Source organism: Limulus polyphemus, unplaced genomic scaffold (assembly GCF_000517525.1).
Source record: "Limulus polyphemus unplaced genomic scaffold, Limulus_polyphemus-2.1.2 Scaffold4699, whole genome shotgun sequence".
Classification (NCBI taxonomy): Eukaryota; Metazoa; Arthropoda; class Merostomata; order Xiphosura; family Limulidae; genus Limulus; species Limulus polyphemus.
This window is the reverse complement of record NW_013670309.1, coordinates 63,723-69,881: the sequence shown is the minus strand read 5'-3', so window position 1 is coordinate 69,881 and position 6,159 is coordinate 63,723.

The window sequence follows — 6,159 nt, the reverse complement described above, 5'->3', positions numbered from 1 at the left end:
ATAAAAAACAGGAATTAAAGAAGGAAGTTAAAAGAAAAAAACAAGTACTATTTAAGAAAGAACTAAAATCAAAAATGAATTTTATTGAAGGCAAGATCAATGAAACTATTGTAGATGTACAGATATGTTACAAAAACAAGTTTGAAGAGGTAAGAAATACGTCAACAAAACAAAGAAAGCCTATTACTATAAACTTGATAAAGTAAAAATGACATGAATAAGTAGAAAGGAACATAAGTGACAAAATATGGCATCTGGAATAGGAATTATTATGTGAAAAGATTAATTAAAGCAGCCACACCTTTTTGTGCATCAGCTTAGGAATTTTAGCCTGGACGACATAGGTGAAACAATTTGGTCTGCGTTTCTTATCACAACTGCTGTATCAGCTGTTACTGAAAGACCTTTCTGGGCTACACAAGTCATGACACTACACAATCAAATTCCAAATTTAGCTGATCGATTCAACATTGGCCAATAGAGCAACCAATAAACTATGATGAGAAGGTACTATAGGAGTTATATCAGGTCCAATTTGAAATAATTTCCAGAGTGAATGGTGGAAGAGTGAACAATAAGCCATCTATCTTGTTGTTCATTTCAAAGGACCAGGTTTGACAACATTAAGCAATCTTCCAGCTGAGAACCATACAACTACCAATCTTTGATAACCACCTTATTCAATACGTTTGGAGTGTCGCACCAGAAACAAATATCGAGAACAAAGTTCTGAAGCAGAGTATGGAAGAAAGAGGAGAACTTAGTTGAACTTGCAGAAGATTTGGATAGACTTGCCCATTTATCTTACCCCAGTGATCCCCATGCAATAATGGGTTCGTTGGTATGTGACCATTTTATAGACACCATAATAGACAAGGATATTTGAATTAGTAGGCGTCCAGCCTTAAAGGAAGTCTTGCAGTTGGGAATGGAACTAGAATGCAGACAAACAATTAAAAACGTTATTGGATCATCAGATTGTATAGTATTGAAAAATCAACTCCTACTGACAAGACTTTAGAATAATTAAAAGATGAATTAGATAATCGGTTAAACAGAATGAAGGAAATAAGCAACAAGACAATTTATTTTGTTTGTTTATAGTAAGCACAAAGCTACACAATAGGCTATCTGTGCTCTGCCCACCACGGGTATCGAAACCCGGTTTCTAGCGTTGTAAGTCCACAGATATTCCGCTGTGCCACTGGGGGGGGGGGGTGCGCAACAACACAATAGTGTTTCTAGTGCAACTTGAAAGAGCATATTGTCAGGAACAGCAAACAAAATCTTGTAGGAAATATGAGCTTTTCTATTGCTATAGATGTGGGAAACATGGTCATTACAGCCAAGGTTGTTAGGACTCAACAGTTGTTGAGACAATACCCAAAGGATAAATCTTGAAGCCCAACAAGGTTAAAAGAGCAACAAAAGGCTAAACAGACATCTGGAAATAGGAATTAGTTGGACTTATGAGGCAAAGTTGAGCTGAGAATACCCCATCTGCCCCAAATAATATAGGAACTCCATTGTTTATAGAAACCAGTCTACAAACCTACGGGTTTATTGATAGGAGACCTTGCATTATGATGATCAATATGGTTTTACAGCTACAACAGTTGAACCCAATTTGTTATTGAAAGAGATGATGACTTTTGGATTGGCTTGGATGACCTAAGTCATGAGGTCTACTGAAAAAGGTGTCTTGATATTCCATGATCAAGTTATGTAAAACAATCAGCACTGATCATTTGTAAGACCTCCACAGCTTCAGTCATACAGATTTTGTAAGAAAAGTGGTAAGCTATACTTATTTATGGATTCGACATCAGACTTCCTACACACTCTCCTTAGCGGTAACTACTTCTGATGTTCTTTGATGTGAAAGAACAACATGTATATCATCACATCGTGCAATGTTCCATCTAGATTTAACTCGAATTTTATTGTTTGTTGTGTTCATGGCTGTAATGATGACACCTGTATACTTCAGATCCATGAAAGTTGTGCCATTCATTAATCCATCAGGACATGCTGGGTTGTTTGTTTCAATTACAGCCCTATCACTAGATGTAAATTTATTTTTATATGTATTAGTACAAGTATTTAACTTGTTGATGGTACAATGCCTGCTCTCCGTGTTCTCACGGGGAGTTTAACCTCTAGTGTAACATTTGTCATGTCGTCCACAGGAATTTTCTAGTTATAGACTGTGAAGCTTTTGAAGGTGGCCTAACCTCGCATCAATGTCTCCACATGAAGTTAGTTCCTGAAATGCTCTCTTCCTCGATATAAATTACCCACATATCATGAGGTACAGAGAAACCTCCTAGAGTAAGCGCTAGCTTACAACTTCCCCTTTGCTGGAACTTTATGTGTACTCGCTGTTTGCTTCATTCCCTCTTCTTTCTTCATAACTGGAGGCAGTTTCCCATCTTTCATTACCAAATTGGGTCAACAAGTGTAGCTATGGAACCAGTGTCAATCATCATACTGTAAAGTTTCCATCAATAGGACCTCGGACATGTGCCAGAGAGGTTTGTCGACAGTGGGAGGGTATGATCATACACCCAACTCGAGAATGGCAGACCCATTATAATAGGCTACTAACCTGGCATCACATTTTAGAATGTAAACAGCTAAGGACAGGAGTTATGAACAACAAGTGATTATTGTATTGCTTGTAGACAATTTATTTAAAAAACACTCAGAAAAATGCCCATTGGCTGACTAGCAGCAGAAAGAAAAGGACGGGGAAATCAAGGCCTAAACACAGATATGTTATAATAGGTTACTGCAATGTTAACAGAACCAAAGGAAGCAAATACTGCCATGAAAAGCTTTCTGAATATTATAAAATCACGCTCTTTCAAGAAACTAAACTCTCAGGCTCTGAGAAATTAATTTTCACTCTATTTAATTTTGTACCACATGTTGATCCATTATGACAACTCTTAGTGGAAAAACAAAATCACCATTGCAATCTGCAAAACATCCAGATTGCTCACCTGAAGTCACCTACACACACATCCAAATTAACCATATGTATATGAAAGGTAACATAACACATCATGCTGACGACTGGACGTTCCTGTCTGACATCACTTCTATGTATCTAGCAGTAGAAGACTCCAAAATCAGAGGCCCCCACCTGGGATGCAGATGAAAACAATAATGATAAAGACTTGTATTCTTCTTTCCACACCATATCCACCAACCTTATACTGTTCAACTCGAAAGAAACAATAAGAATTGCTAAGTATCAAGGGGATAAAAACTCCTTATAGACCTCGCGTTTCTAACTCCACCTTAAATGTCATCTCTATCTTGCACAGAGGGTAGAATGTCAGCGGGGATCACCTCATGTGTGAGGTTAGAGTGAATACTTGTCAGCAGGAATCATCTCATGTGTGAGGTTAGAGTGAATACTTGTCAGCAGGGAATCACCTCATGTGTGAGGTTAGAGTGAATACTTGTCAGCGGGAATCACCTCATGTGTGAGGTTAGAGTGAATACTTGTCAGCGGGAATCACCTCATGTGTGAGGTTAGAGTGAATACTTGTCAGCGGGAATCACCTCATGTGTGAGGTTAGAGTGAATACTGAAAGGCCAGTGGTGTAAAACAATCTAGAAACCCGTGTATGAATGTCAAGCTATCTATCAGGTCTTTTGATTTATCTGGGGGGAGGTGGGATGACATATCTGCTGTCTTTAATTCCCCGTTATTGACAAAAGACACAAATATTTACCTTGTTTTTACTCCACCGAATCATCACTGCCACATCTTAATTTGACGTCAATAAGCCAGTCCGCCAAACGCGCAAAACAATTATGGTTAAGTAGTACTTATAGCAAAGCTACTAAAACTATGTGTTAACACCCACCATTCACGATAACGGTTCGAGAGCCACTCTTTCAAACAGTTACATCTTAAAATTCGTGAATAATTTGTAGTGTCACACGGATTGGAACTCTATTCTCCAGGTCCGAAATCCAGAGCTCTAGCGCTGGACAGAACCGCGCCTAAGTAAAATTGGAAGCATAAAATTAACAAGTGTACAAATATTGTAAAGATTATATTATCAACCAATGATATCTTATCTTTCATAAGATAACTCGGTTGGCTAAACAATGAAAAATATTACTGCTAAATAAATCTTAATTTACTATTGTTTATTCAAAGCCTAGCGGTAGAAAATTCTAAATAAATGTCAAACAACTTATTTGGGAATAAGACAGTTTTCATAATATTTATCTGATAATAAAATAAGGAAGAACATAACATAGGAATTTTTGTCATAATAATTAAAATAACTGAAACTTCTAAGGCATTCGTTAAAAGTAATATTACATCTACAGATTCCAAGTTTGCTCCTGAAGAAGAAAGGTCCACCTTTCGAAAGAGCTCGGGTTACAGGGTTTGTTTGTTTTTCCATTTGTATCAAGACTTCTTAAACCTACGTGTTTTTCTGACATCATGAACATCCATTGTGTTTCATGCTATTATCGAAAGAGGGCGCTAAATCTACAAAATATATTTTTGTTGTTGTTGTTTTGTTTGAAGTTAAGCACAAAGCTACACAATGAACTTATCTGTGTTCTGCCCACCACGGGTATCGAAACCCAGTTTCTAGCGTTGTAAGTCCGCAGACATATCGCTGTGCCACTGGGGGCAAATCTACAATATAAGTGCCAAATAGTGAACTAAAGGTCGAGCGTAGCTCAGGTGTATTTGATAAGTCGTTTTCTAAATTCCCTACAGGTTGTAGTAAAGCATAACTGATAACGTAAATAAAATAAACAAATAAAATAGTATACAATGAAGATACAGGAGATTTATAATTTACTAACACCGACAGTAACACCCAAAATACAAGAACAACACCAACAGGTAAATTGGACACAGACATGGAAAAAAACATAAGTAATAAAAAACTAGAAGGTAAAATAAGAGATTTGAACTTTAAGATAGCCCACAATATAATAAATAGTAGAAAAAGGTTACAAAGATTTATATCAACGAAGATAAATAAGTATCCTTATTACTCGAGCACAGACACAGTGAAACGTCTCTTATTTGACTGTCCTAATGTTCAGATTTACTGGAGAAAAGTTTCAATTATCTTTAAGGTCAGACCTCTCAGTTACGCAACTGTCATATTTCATTACATGTCACTAAAAAACATATCTTTTCTTTTATCTTATTTGTGAGTGAATTAAAATATCAGATTTGGGCATCCAGATGTAGAGCAGTGCATGCCAACTTAGGAGAAAGTATACCAGTAGTAATGACAAGGGTAAGATCAAACATTAGAGTGAGTTACGATCACAGACGGCTCACGGAGGCAATAAGAGATAGAAACAGGATGAAATATGTTTGTTCAACCAAAGGGGAGGTCTACTGGATTTCAAGTTCTGATAGGTCCAACAAGCACCATGTTCTATTTCAAGTGGCTAGAGAGGAAGAAAAACTATGGCTGACCAACGAAAGTTGGAGGTGTTAACTTAACCTGATAGAATGTCGTCTTGTTTCTATTTCGTGTAATACTGTGAGAGGAAAGAACACGGCGGTAAATATAACTTTTCTTATTTATTTTTTGTTCTTCATTTCCTCCGGTACTATCCATTAAAGTTAACTTTAAATGTGCTGATAAGGGTCGAGGTAGGGGAATCTTTACCTACTCTCTCCCCTAAACAGCGTCTCGTTTATATTAAAGAAGTATTTTATATGTCTAATGTAGTTTTACATTACAGGTTTAATTTAAGTGCACTGTTAATTATATTTAATTATATCGGTGCATAGAGTAAACATTTGTGCAAAACTAATATTAAGGTACTAGTTATTATAGCTGAAGAGGTATTAAAGTAGAATTAGGTATTTGTTTTTACCACAAAAATATGATAATGTAAGCATTAGGAGCTACTATCAGAGACCCGAAAAACATTTGTGGTCATATTAGTATTTATTTCAACAGTACTTCTTTAAATACAGGATTTCTAGAATAATACAAAATAATTCTAATCGCAGACACCGAAATTTATAGTTCTACTTGTATTAGGCCTAATATTAGTTAAGCCTTTATTAAGAACGGCCTATGTTCAATAAATATTCAATAGTGTTACGTCTCCGTTTGTTAATTGATTTTTTTCGTAACTTCGTTC